At 37.5% G+C, this 22,537-nt stretch overlaps 1 protein-coding gene and 1 pseudogene across 1 annotated transcript in view; both read right to left on the bottom strand.

The window, feature by feature from the left end:
• Positions 1-22,537, bottom strand: part of SYN2 (synapsin II) — a 188,165-nt gene that overhangs the window by 112,573 nt on the left and 53,055 nt on the right. The window lies entirely within an intron of this gene.
• Positions 9,091-10,225, bottom strand: LOC105519097 (annotated as a pseudogene).

Raw genomic sequence — 22,537 nt, 5'->3', positions numbered from 1 at the left:
CAAGACTGAACCAGGAAGAAGTTGAATCCCTGAACAGACCAATAACAAGTTCTGAAACTGAGACATTAATAAATAGCCTACCAACCAAAAAAAGCCCAGGACCAGATGGATTTACAGCTGAATTCTACCAGAGCTAAAAAACGAGCTGATATCCTTTCTTCTGATACTATTCCAAACAATTGAAAAGGAGGGACTCTTCCCTAACTCATTTTATAAGGCCATTATCACCTTATATCAAAACCTGGCAGAGAAACAATAAAAAAAGAAAACTTCAGGCCAATATCCCTGATAAACATCGATGCAAAAGTTCTCAATAAAATACTAGCAAACTGAATACAACAGCACACCAAAAAGTTTATTCACCACAATCAAATTGGCTTCATTCTTGGGATGCATGGTTTGTTCAACATACTCAAATCAGTAAGTGTAATCGATCACATAAACAGAACTAAAGACAAAAACCATAGGATTATCTCAATAGATGCAGAAAAGTCCTTTGATAACATTCAACATACCTTCATGTTAAAAACTCTCAATAAACTAGGTACCGGGAACATACCTCAAAATAATAAGAGCCGTTTATGACAAACCCACAGTCGATATCATACTGAATGGGCAAAAGCTGCAAGCATTCCCCTTGAAAACCAGCACAATGGCCGGGCGCGGTGGCTCAAGCCTGTAATCCCAGCACTTTGGGAGGCCGAGACGGGCGGATCACGAGGTCAGGAGATCGAGACCATCCTGGCTAACACGGTGAAACCCCGTCTCTACTAAAAATACAAAAAAAAAAAACTAGCCGGGCGAGGTGGCAGCGCCTGTAGTCCCAGCTACTCGGGAGGCTGAGGCAGGAGAATGGCATGAACCCGGGAGGTGGAGCTTGCAGTGAGCTGAGATCCGGCCACAGCACCCCAGCCTGGGTGACAGAGCGAGACTACATCTCAAAAAAAAAAGAAAACCAGCACAAGACAAGGATGCCCTCTCTCACCACTCCTATTCAACGTAATACTGAAAGTTCTGGCCAGGACAGTCAGCCGAGAGAAAGAAAAAAAGGATATTCAAATAGGAAGAGAGGAAGTCAAATTGTCTTTGTTTACGGATGACATGATCCTATATCTTGAAAACCCGCATTGTCTGAGCCCAAAAGCTTCTTAAGCTGATAACCAACTTCAGCAAGGTCTCAGGATACAAAATCAATGTGCAAAAGTCTCAAGCTTTCCTATATACCAACAACAGGCAAGCAGAGAGCCAAATCATGAATAAACTCCCATTCGCAATTGCTAAAAAGAATAAAATACCTAGGAATACAGCTAACAAGGGAAGTGAAGGACCTCTTCAAGAAGAACTACAAACCACTGCTCAAGGAAATCAGAGAGGACACAAACAAACGGAAAAACATTCCATGTTCACGGACAGGAAGAATCAATATGGTGAAAATAACCATACTCCCCAAAGTAATTTATAGATTCAATGCTATTCCCATTAAACTACCATTGACATTCTTCACAGAATTAGAAGAAACTATTTTAAAATTCATATGAAACCAAAAAAGAGCTTGTATAGCCAAGACAATCCTAAGCAAAAAGAACAAAGTTGGAGGCATCACACTATTGGACTTCAAACTACATTAAAAGGCTACAGTAAATGGCTACAGTAACATATGGTAATGGCACAAAAACAGACACACAGGCCAATGGAACAGAATAGAGAACTCAGAAATAAGACTGCACAACTATAACCACCTGATCTTCAACAAACCTGACAAAAACAAGCAATGGGGAAAGGATTCCCTATTTAATAAATGGTGCTGGGAGAACTGGCTAGCCATATGCAGAAAATTGAACTGGACCCCTTCCTTAAATTTTATACAAAAATTAACTCAAGATGGACTAAATAGTTAAATGTAAAATCCAAAACTATAAAAACCCTAGAAGAAAATGTAGGCAATACCATTTAGGACATAGGCACAGGCAAAGATGTCATGATGAAAGCAACTGTAACAAAAGCAAAAATTGACAAATGGGATATAATTAAACTAAAGAGCTTCTGCACAGCAAAAGAAACTATGATCACTGTGAACAGCCAACCTATAGAGTGGAAGAAAATTTTTGTAATCTATCCATCTGACAAAGGTCTAATATCCAGAATCTACAATGAGTTTAAACAAATTTACAAGAAAAAAAACCACTCCATTAAAAAGTGGGCAAAAGACATGAACAGACACTTCTCAAAAGAAGACATTCATACAGCCAGCAAACATATGAAAAAAATCTCAACATCACTGATCATTAGAGAAATGCAAATCAAAACCACAATGAGATACCATCTCACACCAGTCAGAATGGCAATTATTAAAAAGCCAAGAAACAACAGATGCTGGCAAGGTTGCGGAGAAATAAAAACACTTTTACACTGTTGGTGAGAATGTAAATTAGTTCAACCATTGTAGAAGATGGTGTGGCAATTCCACAAAGACCTAGAACCAGAAATACCATTTGACCCAGCAATCCCATTACTGGGTATATACCCAAAGGAATATAGATCATTCTATTACAAAGATACATGCACATATATGTTCATTGCAGCACTATTCACAATAGCAAAGACATGGGATCAACCCAAATGCCCCTCAATGATAGACCAGATAAAGAAAATGTGGTACATATATACCATGGAATACTATGCCATCATAGAAAGGAACGAAATCATGTCCTTTCCAGGGACATGGATGGAGCTGGAAGCCATTATCCTCAGCAAACTAACACAGGAACAGAAAACCAAACACCGCATATTCTCACTTGTAAGTAGAAGCTGAACAATGAGAACATATGGACACAGGGAGGGGAACAACACACTGGGGCCTGCCAGGGGTTGGGGTAGGGGAGGGAGAGCTTTAGGAAAAACAGCTAATGCATACTGGGCTTAACACCTATGGGATGGGTTGATAGGTGCGGCAAACTAGCATGGCACACATTTACCTATGTAACAAACCTGCACATCCTGGAACATGTGCCCTGGAACTTCAAAGAAAAATAATTTTTTTAAAAAAAGAAAAAAATTCTATGCAAGGTTTGATTAAATCTATGGCCATGCTTAGAGTTATTCTTACATGAATTTTCTTGGGAGTGAACCCATCTTAATTGGGTCACTGATATCAAGTTCAATGCTTAACTTTACATATTAACCTAACTAGGTATGGAGACTAGATCACAGAGGAGATACTGTAGCAAGATTGCCCTGTTGCAAACTTGCACTGAGTAGTAAAGTTAATAAGGAAATAATCAGGGAGGAAACTGTAACTACACTTCCAACACTTCTCCCTCTCAAATTCTATCCCATTGGTCAGCAGCCGGCTCAGTCTTCCTTCAACACCTCTTTTTCCATCTAAAACCACACAATTTCTCAGGTCAAAGTTAACTTTAATCAATCTTGTTATCCAAACCATCTGTCACTACAGAGGCATCTGACATGTTGTAATCCTAGCAACATGGGCTATTCGAGTGACATCAAATTTGTTTCCAGAAGCAGTTTCAAATAGCTCTGTAATGGGATAGACCTGTGTTCAAAACACAGTTCTATCACTAATGAGCCATGTGAGATTGAACAACTTATTTAACCTTTCTTAGCTTTGGTGAGTAATAATACTTACCTAACAGAATTGTTGTGAGGTTAAATTAAAACAGGTAAAACACTTAGCATAGTGTCTAACACCTAGTAATGACTGATAAAAAGGTATATTAGTATGATTCTCTTGAAATCATTTTTTTCTCCATTCTCACTTCCCACGGTGATCATGTTACCTAGTAATGACTGATAAAAAGGTGAATATGTATTATTAGTATGACTCCCTTGAAATCTTTTTTTTCTCCATTCTCATTTCCCATGGTGATCATGTTACCTAGTAATGACTGATAAAAAAGGTGAATATGTATTATTAGTATGATTCCCTTGAAATCTTTTTTTCTCCATTCTCACTTCCCATGGTGATCACGTTAGTGTAATAAAAAATTTGTACACAAAGTCTGAGAAAAGAAATATAATTACTTCTAGGTTCAAAAAGCAATTACTCTATGTACTAAAACACAAGATTTTGCCTAACATTTTCATGGCTCATAGAGACAAGCAGAGTATCTGAAATCACTACTGAGAAAATTCAAGAAATGTGGTAATATGACTGCCCTTACTCCAGGAACTTATCGCCTCACACTGGTTTATTTCATTAGCCTCCCCACTAGACTGTTTTCCCCAGTTCTAAAGGCAGCATGGCATAAGAAGAAAAAGCATGAACTTTGCAGCGAGTCAGGCATACATTCTAGTCCTGGCTTTACAACTTACTAGCTATGTGACTTGAGCTTGTTACTCTACCTTCTCTGTAAAGGTACCTCAATACTCTTATCTATAAAATGGTGATAATAATAGTATATACCTCACAAGATTGTTGTGAAGATTAAGTGAATTAACATATGATCTAAAATATTTACAACAGTGACTGGCGAATAGTAAGTATTCAAAGAATATTGGCTGGTAATATTATCAGCTATATGCTCTTTAAAGACAGTGACTAACTCATTGTTTTAAAAATCTCACATGTGGCCTAGTGTTGCAAATAGGTATAATACTTGCTTTACTGAATAAATAATTTTTTAAAAGCATTTATGTACTCCTAATGCAATTTCAGAAATGGAAAGCATCCTTTAAATCACTGGCCATATACAGGATAAAATATTGCTCCAGTAATTCTTAATATATAAGGAATTTGTTATCAGGGAAGAGGAAGAATAGAATATCTTTTAAAATAATGACCCTGAAGATTTAATTTTCTAATTTAAAGAAAACTGCAAGGCTAAGAAGAAAGAAAATTGAGTAGCATTCACAGATAAATGTGGACTGCAGGTTATTTCATTCTTCTACCATAATAGCAAGGCACCCTTTTATTATAAGCCTCCACCTGTGTTGATTATTAAAAACCATATATCATAGCAACTGATATCATATAAATTGTACCCAAAGTAATTTTCCTCCAAATAGAATAACAGATTTCTCATTATATTATCTAAACATTTAATATAAAAGATTTTCCCTATAACCTCAATTCTATTTCTTTGGAGAAGATGAAGCTCTATGTTACAAAAACAACCTTTGTGACAACCTTAGGCTAATTTAGAATGCAATGATGCATAGGAAGCCACCAGGCTAAAAATAACACCTGGGTTTTCATATAAGCTGATCAACCACATCTTTAAGAACTTGGGCCAATCATTTTATGAGTCTGGGCCTCAGTTTCCTCATTTATCTAGTTGAAAAACCATTAATATTCACATTGTTGTGATGAGAATAATTAAAGACAGTACATATTCAGTAAGCTATGAAGTACTAAACAGATGTGCAATGATATAATTAATTTAAAATTAGTAATTCTGGGAAGGAGAATGGCATTTTCAAGTTCCTTTGATAACAAGAAAGAAACCCACTATAAATTACTTTAACAAAAAAGGAGAATTTATTGCAAGGATACAGGAATATGTCAGAGAACTCCAAAGCTGCACCTCTTGAGAAACTGGAATCAGAAACTGCAAAGTCATCAGGAATCAAATTTTCCCTCTCTCTCATCTCTGGCTTCTCGCTAGGTCCAACTAGCCAACTAGTGTCTCTTGGGCCCAGTTTCAGGTTTCCAGGGGTTAGCCTGACTTAGATCCAGTGTCTACCCCTAGTCCAATCAACTAAATATAGGGAGGAGGAAGAGTCTGCATAAGGCAGAATTAAGACTCCTGTATAAATCCAAGCCACAGGACAACAAAAAAGAACAAATTTGAATATAAAAACAAGTATAAAAACTGGACAATAATAACACATAATCAGAACAAGACTGTGGAGTTGTTCTGGAGAAGAATAAAGAATTTGACTGAATTTGGACTTTAAGTCAACTGCAACTTTAAAATTTTAAGAGTATTCACTAACATAATACAAACAGAATATATAACTTCCAAATTAATGGACTGAAAAAAGAGTGGGAGGGCTTGTAATCTGGTAGAAGGCAGGGAAGAAAAAGAAAATGATAAATAGTAAAAACACAGTAGTGAGCATTATACAAACAACAGAAATAAATCTAACATATCAGTAATTATAATAAATGTAAAATTTCAAGTTAAGACAAATATTGTCAGATTGATTCTAAAAATTCATTTATAGGCTATTTTGCAAGAGATACACATAAAATAGATAAACATAGAAAGGCTGAAAGTAAAGGGACAGAAAAAGATATACCAGGCTAAAATTAAACAAAACTATACGATAGATAAAACAGAACTAATGGCAAAAAGCATTGATAGAGAAATAAAGAGGCCTATTATATATGATTAATAGGAGTAATCTAGCAAGAAGATAGAACTACTCTGTAACATGTATGGTCCTAATTCATAGCTTCTAAATATATGATATAAGCAAAAGTTGACAGATTTACAAGGAGAAACTGACAAGTCTACAATTGAAGTGGTAGATTTTAACAAACTTCTCTAGATAATTGATAGATTAAGAATAAGAAAATTACCAAGTATGTGAATATTTATATAATAATTAGCAAGTTTGATCCAACAAATGATTTAGATACCAACAATTATACAGTACATTCTTCTTAAGCACATATGAAACATTTATAAAAATCAATCAATCCAAGGCTTATAAAGCAAGCCTCAACAAATTTCAAAGATTTTATCCTTGGCTCCAATGCACATATAACATAAATCACAAACCAATAGCAAAAACATTGTTTAATATTCTCTCTTTTGGTTAAAGATGACAGAATGAACACAAATAGTTAACTTTTTACCTCCAGAAATCCAGCTACAATGAATGTAAAGGGTTGCTTTATTTTTGGTTTTCTTTTTAGTTATAAATCCACAAGGATGAAGAGAATGGAAGAAGAAATTGCAGCAACAAAATTATGGATATTGGAGAATGGAGGGAGTGGTAACTGACTGCAGATTTGAGAAAGCTGAGTTCTAAGCCAGCAGTGGGAAAAAGCAGCCTGGTTTATACCATGGAACCTCCAAAAGTCTCTGGAAGTGGTGTTATACATACAGCTGAGCTGAGTTTTAAGAAGCACTTAGGCCTCTATGTCATATCCACTGTTGTACTTCACCGGGTGACTCATCACCTTGGTGCCCCTTAATCCATACAGGAAACCAGAATTTATTCTCTGAAGAAGTTAAAAAGCAGGGTTTTTGGCCTAGGGACCACTAGACACTTTTGAAGATGCAGATGCTTTACTGAAAACATGTAGAACTAAGGGAAAACTTACTTTCTAACATTTGAAAAAACCCAGTCCACTCCACACTGAAACTGCAGAATGCTGGGAGCCATGATTATACCCTTCCATGAAGAGTAATAGAGAGCTTTCTAAGTTGCTTAAGAAAAACAATTTAGATATTGCCATATTGATAAGGTCTACTAGATCATCTGACAGTGAGGCCCACAGCTGGTAAACTCTACTTAAACACACAGAGCTTTCAATTAGCCTTTAGCGCTCTGTCTTTAAACTTGAACAGACAATTTGAGAATAATACATATTTTAATAGACACTATGGAATAAAACACAGAGATCAAAATCATGAACAGGGAAAAAGGTAACCTGGAGAAATAGAGACTATGCAGAGAAACGAAAGCTTTAAAAGCCATTATTAATATCTTCACAAAGATAATGACCCATGATAGAAAAACAGGACGAATAAGGAAGCAATTGAAGAAAAACAAAGAGCTCTTGGAAGCTAAAAACATAAATAGGAGAAACCCAGAAATAAACCTTCACATTTATGATCAATTGACTTTTGGTGAGGGTACCAAGACAAGTCAATGGAGAAAAAAGAGCATTTTCAACAAATGGTGCTGGGACAAACATATGTCCATATCCAAAATAATGAATTTAGACCACTATTTCATACTACATACAGAAATTAACTCAAAATGGATGAAGGGCCTAAATGTAAGAGCTAAATCTATAAAATTATTAAAAGAAAATATAGCCATAAATCTTTGTGACCTCAGACTAGATAACAGATATGACCTCAAAACCACAACCAACAAAGGAAAAAATAAACACATTTGGACTTTAACAAAATTTCTTGTGTTTCAAAAGATACTATCAATAAAGTAAAAATTCAACTCATAGAACAGGAGAAAATATTTGCTAATCATATATCTGATAAGGGTTTGGTATCCAGAATATATAAAGTACTCTTATATATATTTCAATAATAAAAAGGCAACCCAATCCTAAAATAGTCAAAAGATTTGAATAGATATTTCTGCAAAGAACATATACAAATAGCCAAAATCACATAAAAAGATTTTTTTTTTTTTTTTTTTTTTACGGCAGCGCTTTTATTTTTCCTTACACAATGACATGTTGCTGGGGCCTAGTATTCTCATGTAACAGTAGAAAACCAAAATTTGTTGTCATCTCTTTCAAGAATTGAGAATTGCATACAAAAAAACCTTACATAAATTAAAAGGATTAATACATTTACAGGTGAAAATACAAACTGCTTCCAACTCAAGGCAAGTTAACAGCCCACGGTGTTCTGGCAGGAAAACATCAGCTAAGAAAGGAAACTGGGTCCTGTGGCTTGGACTTTTCCAACCCTGACAGCCTGGCAGGACAGAAACCACTTGTTCAGGAGCCCTTGCCAGCCTCTAGAGAAATCCCAGAACACTCAGCCCTGACACATTAATACCCTGCACAGATCGGAGACTGCTGGCCACGTAGACTCACCAAGCCACAGACTTGTCTTCCACAAGCACGTTCTTACATCAGCCACAAAGTGACCAAGCCACATGTACTAAGGGGTGAAATCAAAGATATGGATAGGTATTCTACAAATACCAAGGGGGAACAGTTAACTTGAATACAAGGTCAAAATCAGCAACAAGTTCTACAATCAAGTGCTGATATCAGGTACAAGCTTCAAGGACAATTTTTTTTTGAAGGCTTATTCCAGTTTCGTGAGGCTAGCATGAAGTGTATGCATTTGGCAGTGGCAAATTTATGCTTCTGAATTAACCCATGCAGCAAATGTTATGCATCTGTTTGCAGTCCATTTAGAAGCATATGCGGTGGACGATGGAGGGACCAGCTCATTGTACTCCTGCTTGCTAATCCAAATCTGCTGGAAGGTGGACAGTGAGGCCAGGATGGAGCCGCGGATGCACACAGAGTACTTGTGCTCTGGGGACGCAATGATCTTGATCTTCATGGTGCCGGGTGCCAGGGCAGTGATCACCTTCTGCATCCTGTTGGTGATGCCTGGGTACATGGTGGTGGCACCGGACAGCACCTTGTTGGCATGTAGGTATTTGCAGATGTCCACATCACACTTCATGATGGAGTTGAAGGTGGTCTCATGGATGCTGCAAGATTCTATGCCTAGGAAGGAAGGCGGTAACAGTGCCTCTAGACACCAGGACCACTCGTTGCTGATGGTGATGACCAGGCCGTTGTACAGCTCCTAGCTCTTCTCCAGGGAGGAGGAGGATGCAGTGGTGGTCATCTCCTGTTCGAAGTCCAGGGTGACATAGCACAGCTTCTCCTTGATGTCACCCACGATCTCCCACTCAGCCATGGTGGTGAAGCTGTAGCTGCGCTCAGTGAGGATCTTCATGAGGTACTCAGTCAGGTCCCCACCAGCCAGATCCAGACGTAGGATGACGTGGGGGAGGGTAGAGCCCTCGCAGATGGGCATCATGTGGGTGACCCCATCTCCAGGGTCCATAACAATGCCAGTGGTGCGTCCAGAGGCATAGAGAGACAGCACAGTCTGGATGGCCACGTACATGGATACGGTGTTGAAGTTCTCAAACATGATCTGGGTCATCTTCTCTCTGTTGGCCTTGGGGTTCACAAGGGGCTCCGTCAGCAGCACCAGGTGCTCCTCTGGGGCCACACGCAGCTCACTGTAGAAGGTGTGGTGCCAAATCTTCATATCATCCCAGTTGATGATGATGCCGTGCTTGATGGGGTCAGAGTCCCAATCTTCAGGGTCAGGATGTCGCGCCTGCTTTGGGCCTCATCACCCACATAGGAGTCCTTCTGGCCCATGCCCACCATCATGCCCTGGTGCCAGGGGTGCCTGAGGATGGAGGGGAACACAGCTCGGGGGGCATCGTCCCCAGCAAATCCAGCTTTGCACATGCCAGAGACACTGTCAATGACCAGAGTGGCAATCTCTTCTTCCATTGTGACAGGCGGAGGAGCAGGGTGGCAGCACGGTGGGGGGACACACTGCATGGGCTGGCGGCAGCAATTACATGATACTCAACATCATTAACCATCAGGAAAATGCATATCAAAACTGGGGTACCAGGGAGGCATAGCAGCTTATGCCCATCATCTCAGCACTTTGGGAGGCCAAGGCGGGAAGACTGCTTGAGCTTGAGGAATTCGAGACCAACCTGGGCAACAGTGAGAGACCTCGTCTCTACTAAAAATTAGCTAGGCATGGTGGTGTGTGCCTGCGGTCCCAGCTACTCAGGAGGCTGAGGTGGGAGGATTGATTGAGCCTGGGAGACTGAGGCTGCACTGAGCTATGATCATGCCACTACAACTCCATCCTGGGAGACAGAAAAAGACTCTGTCTCAAAAACAAAACAAAACAAAACAAAACAAAAAAACCCAAAACAAAACAAATAAATAAAACCGAGGTACCAAATCACACCCAGTAGGATAAATATAATTAAAAAGATGGACAATAATAAATGTTGATGAGGATGTGGAGAAATCAGAACCCTCACAAACTGCTGGTGGAAATGTAAAATGGGTACACTTGGAAAAAGTTTGGCAGTTCCTCAAAATATTAAACAGAGTTATCATAGCAGCTAGTAATTTCAGTCCTTAGGTATGCCCAAAGGAGTTTAAAATACTTGTGTCCACGGCCGGGTGTGGTGGCTCACACCTGTAATCCCAGCACTTTGGGAGGCCGAGGCGGGCAGATCACGAGGTCAGGAGTTTGAGACCAGCCTGACCAACATGGTGAAACCCCGTCTCTACTAAAAATACAAAAATTAGCCACGTGTGGTGGTGGCGTGTGCCCTGTAATCCCAGCTGCTCAGGAGGCTGAGGCAGGAGAATAGCTTGAACGCGGGAGGCGGAATTTGCAGTGAGCTGAGATCGTGCCACTGCACTCCAGCCTGGGCAACAGGGCAAGACTCTGTCTCAAAAAAAAAAAAAAAAGTCACACAATTTGTACACAAATGTTCATGGCAGCGTTATTCATATGGTCAAAAACTGGAAACAACCCAAATGTCCACCAACTGATGGATAAACAAAATGTAGTATAGACACGATGGAATGTCAGTCAGCAATAAAATGGAATGAAGTACTGATACATGCTACAACATGGATGGACCTTGAAAACATTTTGCTAAGTGAAAAAAGCCAGTGACAGGAGACCATATATTATATGACTCCATTTAAATGAAGTGTTCAGAATAGGCAACTCTGTAGACGCAGAAAGCAGATTAGTGGTGACCTAAGGCTGAGGTGTGGAGAAATAGGGGTGTGACTATCAATGGGTACAGAGCTTTATTTCTGGGTAATGAAAATGTTCTAAAATTGATAGTGATGTGTGGTAGTTGCACAACCCTGTGGATGTACTAAAAACCACTGGATTGCACACTTTAAGCTGGAAAGATTTTTAAAGAGAGAAAATAGTATCACAGGAAAAAAAACTCACTAGGAAGGTTGGAAAAAAGTCAAGGACATCTTCCTAAAAATACAGAAAAAAACTCAGAAATGAAAAACAGAAGAGAAAAAACCTTAAAACTGCTGATCAACTCAGAAGGTCAACATCCAAATAATAGTTCTAGAAAGAGAGCACAGAAAAACATGGATTGGAAATCAACAATGAAGGAATTCAAGAAAATATCTCAGAATTGAAGGTCTTGTTACCCAGACTGAAAGGGCTCCAGAGAGTCAAGCAAAACAAATGAAAATAGATTCTCACCAAGATTTACCATCATGAATTTCAGAAAAGCAAGCCAAAGAGAAAATTCCAAATGCTTTCAGGGAAGAGAGTGGGAACAGATCAACGTCCAAAAGATTAGGAATCAAAGTGGCTGCAAACTTCCCAGGATCAATACTGGAAGCCGGAAGATAACTGAGCAATGCCTTCAACATTCTAAGGAAAAATGACTTCCAACCTAAAATTCTAAAGCCAGCAAACTATCAATTAAGTACAAGGATAGTATAAAGATATTTTCAGACATGAAAGGTTGAGCTTTAAATGTTTCTATAAAAAGAGAGAGATATCAAGTGGTAGATATATATCAAATACACTTATTACATTTAAGTTCAAATTTTTATTTATTGATTCACTCATTCATTCGAGACAAGGTCTCACTCTGTCACCAAGACTGGAGTGCAGTGGCATAACCACAGCTCACTGCATCCTTTACCTCCCACTGCTCAGATGATCCTCCCACCTCAGCCTCCCAAGTAGCTGGGGCTATAGGCATGCGCCACCACACCTGCCTGATTTTTCTTTTTGGGTTTTGCCACATTGGCCATGCTGGTATCAAATTCCTAGGCGCAAGTGGTCCTATCACCTCAGCCTTCCAAAGTGCTGCCATTACAGGCATGAGCCCACCATGCCTGGCCTGAGTTCAAATTTTAATTTTAAAAATTTATAGAATGCTTGAAAGGTGAAGACCCGAAGACAGAGAGATAGAATTTGAGAAATATTTCTAGGAAATGAACTAGGAAAGTTCAGAAAGTGTCAAGGAAGCTTTCCCTTTCTTTCCTTTTTTTTTCTGGTTAAGGTAAGGGAGTCTGGAGCTTGTAATATGCAGATGAAAATGATTTAGTAGAGAAGGAGAAACTGTACATGGCGTAAGCCACCACACCCGGCCAATTAATAAACATTCTAACAGTCTCTTATTCATGAATTGATGTTGTGATGCCATGCATATTAATTAGAGGAGTTCAACAAAGGAATATAGTATGGATCAGGGAGAAAGTGAAGTTTCACAGAAGACTTGGCCTTGAAGGATGAAAATGAAAATAATTTTACAATGAAAGGAAAGGTTTACCTCTCATATAGAGTTGAAACAATAAGGGAAAAAAAAATCTCTTTTTTCTTTTTTTTTTTTAATCACTGAATGACTTGGATTAAAACCTTGACATGACTCATTCTGTTTCTTTTCCCATGCTAGAATCTGCATTTGTCTTTTCTCCGCTAGGGAGATTTGAAATATAATTTAACAAATCTTGTTTGATACAGTTTGGCTGTATCCCCAACCAAATCTCATCTTGAATTGTAGTTCCCACAATCCCCACATGTCATGGGAGGGACCCAGGGAAAGGTAGTTGCATCATGGGGACAGTTACCCCCATGCTGTTCTTGTGAGAGTGAGTGAGTTCTTATGAGATCTGATGGTTTTTAGCTTTGCCCTCCTTGCTCGGAACTCACTCTCTCTCCTGCCACCATGTGAAGAAGGACATGTTTGCTTTCACTTTTGCCATGATTCTACACTTCATCTTAGTCAAAAGGCCAAGAAGCGATACCCTTCTGCCATGATTGTAAGTTTCCTGAGGCCTCCCCAGCTATGTGAAATGTGTCAATTAAACCTCTTTCCTTTATCACTCAGTCTGGGGTAGTTCTTTATAGCAGTGTGAGAATGGACTAATACAGTTGTAAATAGGTTCTTGAACAGAACTGCTCTCTGTTCTGAATGTGAGTACCATGCCACCTTCTGTAATGTGGGGACTCCAGCGTATTTATTTTCACAACCTACATGATAAATACTCTGATACAAGTACATAAATGTAAGGGTAAAGAAGGTGAATCATTTGGGCTGAAAAACTTAGTAGCCATGCAAATATTCAGTTTGCATAAGAGTTAGCCAGATTTTCTACCAATGCTGTCAAGAGTTTTGGTGAATATATTCAATTCATGCCTTACAATTCAATAAGATTCCCCCCCACTGACCTCATGTCTTTTTTCTAAAACAGCTGGCTCCAATTATCTTTCTGTTTTCATAAGTAGGATTCTGTTTTCACTTCTGACACTGAAACAGCTGCTTTCATTTTTTTGAATTAAATTCTATTTTTCAGAATGGTTTTAGATTTACAGAAAAACTATAAAGATAGCCCAGAGTTCCCACAATCCCCAAACCTAGCTTTCCATACCATCATCTTACATCGGTATGGTATATTTCTTATAATTAATGAGCCAATATTGATTCATTATTATTAACTAAAGTGCATACTTTATCCAGATTTCCTTAGTTTTTAAAATCTTTACCGGGATATCATTCACATACCATATCGTTCATCCTTTTTAAGTGTGCAATTCAGTAGGGTTTAGTATATTTACCACTATCTAATTCTAGAGTATTTTTGTTACCCAAAACAGAAACCATGTACCCATTACCAGTCACCTCCCAACGCCTCATCCCCACTTGTAGCCCTAGGTAACCACTAATCTGCTTTTTGTCTCTATAGAGTTGCCTATTCTGGACGCTTCATATAAATGGAATCATAAAACATGCGGTCTCTTGTTACTGGCTTTTTAATTAATTTCAACTTTTATTTTAGATTCAGGAGGTACATGCACAGTTTTGTTACATGGGTATATTGCATGATGCTGAAGTTTGGTTTATGATTGATTCCGTCACCCAGGTAGTGAGCGTAGTACTCAACAGTTAGTTTTTCCAAGCCTTGCCCACCACCCTCCTTCCCACCTCAAGCAGTCCCCAGTGTCTATTGTTGCCATCGTTATGTCCACAAGCACCCAATGTTTAGCTCCCACTTATAAGTGAGAACATGTGGTATTTGGTTTTCTGTTCCTGTTATTAATTCATTTAGGATAATGGCCTCCAGCTGAACCCATTTTGCTGAAAAGGACATAATTTCATTCCTTTTTACGGCTGTATAGTATTCCATAGTATATATGTACCACCTTTTCTTTATCCAATCCACTGTTGAGCACCTACGTTGATTTCATGTCTTTACTATTGTGAATGGTGCTGCGATGAACATATAAGTACATGTGTTTTTTTGGTAGAACAATTTATTTTCTTTTGAGTATATACCCAGTAATGGGATTGCTGGGCTGAATAGTAGTTCTGTTTTAAGTTCTTTGAGAACTCTCCAAACTGCTTTCCACATTGACTAATTTACATTCCCACAAGCAGTGTGTAGGTGTGTAGGTGCTCCCTCTGCAGCCTCACCAGCATCTGTTGCTTTTTGACTTTTCTTAATAGCCATTCTGAATGGTGTGAAATGGTATCTTATTGTAGTTTTTATTTGCATTTATCTGATGATTGTTACTGGCATCTTTCACTTAGCGTAACGTTTCCAAGGTGCATCAATGTTGTAGCATGTATAAGTACTTAATTTCATTTTATTGCTGAATGACATTCCATTGTAGAGCTATATGACATTTTTGTTTACCCATTTATCAGTTGATGGACATTTGGGTTTTCACTTTTTGGCTATATGAATAATGCCATGAATATTTGTGTACAAGTTGTTGGGTGAACATGTGTTTTAAATTCTCTCAGGTATACCTATGAGTGAAATTGATGGCTCATACGGTAACTCTATGTTTAATTTCTGAGGAAGTGACAAACTGTTTTTCTGAGTGCACCATTTCACATTTCAATCATCAGTGCATAAGGGTTCCAGTATCTCCACATCCTCACCAATACTTTTATTCTCTTTTTATTATAGTTGTTCTATGGGTGTGAAGTTATATCTCATTGTGGCTTTGGGTCACGTTTCCCTTAGGACTAATGAGGCTGAGCATCTTTTCATGTACTATTGACCTTTTGTATATGTTCTTTGGAGAAATGTCTATTCAAATCCTTTACCCCTTTAAAATATGGGTTGTCTCTTTATTGTTGAATTATAAGAACTCTATATATTCTGGATACTAGAACTCTCTTAGCTATATGATTTATTTTTCCCTTCTATTCTGTGAATTCATTGTATTTATAGTATCATTTGAAGCACAAGTTTTAAATTTTGATGAAGTTCAATTTATCTATATTTTCTTCGGTTGTTTGAGTTTAAGTGTAGATTTCCTTAGTTTCTAACCTAATGACATTTTCTGGTCCCGGATCCCATATAGGATACCACATTAATCATCATGTCTCCTTAAATTATCCTCTTGACAGTTTCTCAGACTTTCCATGTTTTTGATAATTTTGACAGTTTTAATAAGTAGTGGCTAAGTGTTTTGTAGACTGCCCCTCAATTGGTCTTTATCTAATGTTTTTCTCAAGGTTAAAGTTATGGATTTGAGGAAAAAAGACCACAGAGATAAAGTACCATTTTAGTCACATGTCAAGGGTATACAATACCAACATGACTTATCACTGTTGATGATGACTTTGATCACCTGAGGGAGTGTTTGTCAGGTTTCTTCACCGTAATCTTTTTTCCTACTTTTCATACTGTACTCTTTGTAAGGATGTCACTATGCACAGCTCACACTTAAGGGGTGGGAAGTTATATTCCACCTTCTTGATGCAGAATATCTACATAAATTGGAAATTATCCTGCATAGTAGATTTTTTCCCCTCTTCTCCCTTTAATCATTTATTTGCATCATTATGGACCTATGGATATTTATTATTTTAGATTATAACCCAATACTGTATTTTCTTGCTCAAACCATTCCAGCTTTAGCCATTGGTAACCCTTTCAATCCCTCAGGCTCTTTTGACACAGCCCTTCCATGTGTTTTTAAAAATATCTCTAAATATTTCCATATGAAACTATATGTGCCTACATTAAACTAAACATGAGTTCATAATGATGTCTCCAACTTTAATCCATTATTACATGGGTTATTCTAGCCTTTTCCCACGTTTATCTGTGAACTTCCACTCCAACAGTGAGTAACCTGGTTCACTCCGTCTGCTATTCATTTACTTAATTGTTCAATTTCAGTATACATGTATAGCATTATCAGAATTGTTAATCCACACACTCATGGGATACATTATCAACTACAGTTCTTATGTTTAGATTCTTTTACCTTTAGTCTTACAGACTCTACTCATTTCCATAGTCAATTAAATCAGCACCTTTTTCCCTCATTCATTTCAGTGAAGTTATTTTATACATTTGTAATTTTATCACATTCTGCATTCTATCCTGGGATCACCCAATCCCCTAAGTGATTTTTTAAAACTTTGCAAACATTATGGTTCACTTTTTGTGCTGTTGAATTCCATAGATTTTGCACAGTGTCATGTATTCCCCCATTTCAGTATCATATAGGATAGTTAGTTTTACCATGCCCCAAATCTCCTGTGTTTCACTGTATTTAAGTCCTCACCTCCCATCTTCCCCTGGCAAACACCAATCTTTTTGCTGTCACTATAGTTTTGTCTTCTCCAAAATGTCATATAATTGGACTCATGTAGCCTGTAGCCTTTTGAAATTGGCTTCTTTACCTTAGCAATATACATTTAAGATTCATCCATGTCTTTTTGTAGCTTGATAGCTCATTTATTTTCATCACTGAATAATAGTCTACTGTCTGGATGTTCCATAGTTTATCCATTCACCTACTGAAGGACACCTTGGTTGCTTCCAGTTTTTGCTGATTATGAATAAAGTTATTATAAACATCTGCATGCAGGTTTTTGTCTTGGCATATGGTTTTCAAATCATTTGGGCAAATACCTAGGAGCATGAATGCTGGATCGTATGGTAAGATTATGTTTAGCTTTGTAAGAAACTGCCAAACTGTCTTCCAAAGTCTATGCTTCTTACTGAGTCTTACAGTTATTGGTATATTTGGATACAATTCCTTTATTAGGTATATATTTTGCAAATATTTTCTCGCAGTCTGTGGCTTGTCTTTCAATTCTCTTAACAGTGTCTTCTATAGAGCAGAAATTTTCAACTTTAATAAAGTCCAACTTGCCAGTTTTTTTTCTTTCATGGATTATGTTTTTTGTGCTGTATCTAAAAACTCACAGCCAAACCCAAGGTCACCTAGAGTTCCTCCTGTGTTTTCTTCCAGAAGATTTCGGTTTTACATTTGAGATTTTGGTTTATGGTCCATTTTGAGGTAACTCTTGTCAAAGGTGTAATATTTGTGTTCACTACTCTGCATATAAATGTAAATTTGTTGAAAAGACTGTCCTTTCACCATTTAATCCTTTACTCCTTTGTCGAAGATTATTTGATTATTATCTGTGTGAGTCTATTTCCGGGCTCTGTATTCTGTTCCATTGATTGAAATAGACCTATTCTTTCACCAATATCATACTGCATGGATAACTATAATGTAATAAAAAGTCTTGAAATCAAGTTGTGTGAATCCTTCAACTTTATTCTTCTTCAGTATTATGTTGGCTATTCTGGGTTTCTAGGCTTTCCATATAAACTTACGAATCAACTTGTTAATCTCTACAAAAATAGCTTTCTAGGATTTTGACTGGGATTCCACTGCATCTATAGATCAACTTGGAAAGACTTGACATCTTAACAATATTGAGTCTTCTGATCTATAAATATAGAATCTGTTTATTTAGATCTTCAATTTCTTTCATCAGAGTTTTGCAGTGTTCTGCTTATACATCTTGAATATATTCTGTTAGATTTATGCCCAAGTACTACTTTCTTTTTTTGTGGTGCTGTTGTAAATGGTAGTGTTTTTTAAATTTTTCATTGTGGTATACAGGAAAATAACTAATTATATATACTCACCTTGTGTCCTGGAACCTTGCTCTGCTTGTTTATGTTCCAGGAGGTTTATCATTTCCTAGCAATTTTCTACATAGACAATCATGTCACCTGTGAACAAAGACAGTTTTATTTCTTCCTTCACAATATATATAGTTTTAATTTCATTTTCTTGTCTTATTTCACTAAGTTATCCAACATGATGTTGACTAATAGTGGTGAGAGAAGACATCTTTACCTCATTCCCAATCTTGGGGAGAAAGTATGGTTTCTTACCATCAAGTATAATGTAGGCTTTTTTGTAAGACCTTCTTTAATAAGTTGACGAAATTTACCTCTATTCCTAGTTTGCTGAGAGTGTTTATCACGAATCAATGTTGCATTTTGTCAGAGGCTTTTTAAGCATCAATTCCTAGCCTTCAAATATATATTTCTTCTGTTCTTTCTTTGCCTTCTCATATGATTGCACATCTTGTATCTATTGAAAATATCTCACATTCTTGGATGTTCTGTTGCTGTTTTAAACTCTATTTTTCTCTTTGCCTTTCTGTCTGAGAAGTTTCACTGACATATGTATTTTCAAGCTTCTTTCCTTGGCTGTGTCCAGAATAGTCCATCAAAGGCATTCTTCATTTCTGTTGCAGTTTTTACTTCTAGCATTTGTTTTTCATTCATTCCTACAGTTTCCATCTCTCTGCTTACATTATCCATCTGTTCTTTCATGTTATCTACTTTTTTCATCAGAGTATTTATCATATTAATCATAGTTACTTTAAATTTCCTGCTTGTTAATTTCAAGTCATGTGTCATATCTGAGGCTGGTTCTGATGCTTGCTTTGAAGATACTTCAGGCTGTGTTATTTATTCCTTTTAGCATGACTTGTAATTTTTTTGTAAGCCAGACATAATGTATTGGGAATAGGAACTGGTCTAAATAGGCCTTTAGTGTGAGGTCTTATGTTAATCCAGTTAGGAGTTTGGCTGTGTTTAATACATGCTGCAGTAGTAAGTGCCAGAGGCTTCAAATTCCTCCAGTGTCCCTGTTTGTACGTCCTCTGTTGTCTTTGGGCTTCCCTGAGAACTCCCCCTCAGATAGAGTCTGTGAGTTATAACTCATTTGGCTGTAACCCAGTAGTTACACTGTAGCCCTGTTAGTGTGGTGGTAAGATGTTGAGGGAAAGGAAGCATTCTGCTATCTTCCGATTAAATCTGTCATTCAGTGGGCCTGTGACCTTCACGAGTATTTATCAGTTTATTTCCCTTCCCCCTTAGGTGAGACAGTCACAAGTATTTATCAGTTTATTTCCCTTTCCCCTTAAGTGAGACAGTAAAACTAGAAGGGGCTGGAGTCAGAGAAATGCCCTTCTCCCAGGTGGGATAAGACTGATAGTCTTTTCCTCTGGAGAGAAGGTCTTTGTTATGGAGAAGGCTCTGGCTATATTCCACAATGGTTACTCTCCCTTTCTTCCTGCCAGATCTTTCTTGGCTCTTCACAGTACAAACTGTGGGGTTCCTAAAAGTAAAATCCATAAAAATGTGCGGCTGCTGGCCGGGCGCAGTGGCTCATGCCTGTAATCCCAGCACTTTGGGAAGCCGAGGCGGGCAGATCACAAGGTCAGGAGATCAAGACCACGCTGAAACCCCGTCTCTATTAAAAATACAAAAAATTAGCCGGGCATGGTGGCGGGTGCCTGTAGTCCCAGCTACTCAGGAGGCTGAGGCAGGAGAATGGTGTGAACCCGGGAAGCAGAGCTTGCAGTGAGCCGAGATTGCGCCACTGCACTCCAGCCTGGGGGACAGAGTGAGACTCCGTCTCAAAAAAAAAAAAAAAAAAAATGAGGCTGCCCTTAAGACTACAGACCCAGGAGTTTCTCAATCTCTAGCTAGCCCATAAACAACCTTCAGCAATTTGTCAAAATTACCATTTAAGTGTTCCTACCAGTTTAAGACTCCAGCAGCTTCTGCTCCAGGTATGCAGATCTCTTCCAAATCTCTTTTAATCCACAAGTTTCCCTCTGCATCCCTTTATTTTCCTTAGAGTTGACCTGTTGAAGAACCTGGAGCATCTTGACCCATATGTAGAATTTCCCATAGTAGCAGTTTTGCTGATTACATTCTCACCAGGAAGATTATGTTTCTCCATCCTTTGTGTTTCCCACAAATTGGCAGCTGGATGCAGAGGCTTGATCTGACTCATGTTAGATTCCTTTTAATCAGAAGCTCATAATGTCTGACTTTCTGTGATATTAACAGCTGTTGATGTTCAATACCTGGATGCATTAATTCACTGAGAGTTGCAAAATGGTAATACTCTAATTTTATCATTTTTATGCAAAAATTCATTTTATTCCCACGTGCCAGCAGCCAATAAATAGAAAATGAAATTCAAAGAGTAAAACAATTTATAATAGCATCAAAAGAACCACCAAATACCCAGAGAAAAAGGTAAAAAAAATATGTAAAAGACTTCCACCTTTAAAAACCACAAAGCATAATTGAGAGAAGTTTTTAAAGCATCAAACAGTTGGTATGTTCTAAAATTTTGTTCATGTTTCTAAAATTTCATAACTGCAAATATAATTTCTCCAAAAATTGAATCACAGAATCAATGCAATACCAAAATCCCAGCAGGTCTTTCCTGTATGCAAGGAAATTCACTCTTTCATGTATTTCTTTTTTCCTTTAAGTTTATTCTCTTCATATGATAACTTCACAAAATGGAGCTCATTCATTTTTAAAGCTTTCTTGTCTAATATATTTAAAATAAAAATTTTCTTCAAAATACTGCCTTTGCTGCATCTCTTAAATATTGTTATGTAGTGTTTTCATTGTCATTACCTTCTAGGTATTTTTAATTTACATTAATTATTTAGTGGTGTTTTCAAATTTTCAAAATACATGGGAAATTTTTAAGATTTTCATCTTTTTATATTAACTTCTAATTTCACTATGTTATAGTCAAAGATCATTCTCTCTTTGAAATGTGTTGATGTGTTTTCTGATTTATTCATGTTAATTTTTACAAATGTTCCATGGATATTTGAGAAACTGTGTGTTCTTAAATTGTTAAATATAAAAATCTATATGTCCAAAAGGTCAAGTATCAAGCTTTTTAATTTTGGCATTCAGATCTCCTATACTGTTCATTTTCTGTCTTCTTGACAAATCAATATTAAATTTCTCAATAGTAATAAAGGATGCTAGAAAACATAAGCAATACTTTTCTAAATTTTGAAGAAAAATTATTTTCGACCCAGAATTCTATATTCTACTAAACTGTCAATCAAATATATGGGTTAATAATTTCACTTTTGAATATCTAATTTCTCAGAAGATTCATCTCTTATGCACCCTTTCTTTAAAAACTCCTGGAAAAGATGTTCCTATAGAATCAAGAAGTAAAGCTAAGCAAAAAAGAAAAAGTGGGATCCAAGAAACTGGAACTACTCCCCAGGAGACAGTAGTGTTAAAAAAAAAAAAAAAAAAAAAAAAAAAAGCCCCAGGATGCAATAATCCTAGATGGCAAATTGTTCAGATTAAAATAGGATAGAGGGTTCCAAAGGGAGACCTCTGGGCAGGGGATGGGAGAGGGGAGAATTGGTAGATTTTTCAGATAATGTAAGTAATTGGTTGAATTAGACAAATATTTTGCTCCTCCCCAGATTCTGTTTTTTTTTTTTTTTTTTTTATACTTTAAGTTCTAGGGTACATGTGCATAACGTGCAGGTTTGTTACATATGTATACTTGTGCCATGTTGCTGTGTGCTGCACCCATCAACTCGTCAGCACCCGTCAATTCGTTATTTATATCAGGTATAACTCCCAATGCAATTCCTTCCCCCTCCC

The sequence above is a fragment of the Colobus angolensis genome, unplaced genomic scaffold (assembly GCF_000951035.1).
Source record: "Colobus angolensis palliatus isolate OR3802 unplaced genomic scaffold, Cang.pa_1.0 Scaffold34, whole genome shotgun sequence".
Lineage (NCBI taxonomy): Eukaryota > Metazoa > Chordata > Mammalia > Primates > Cercopithecidae > Colobus > Colobus angolensis.
This window is presented reverse-complemented; position numbering and strand designations above follow the sequence as displayed.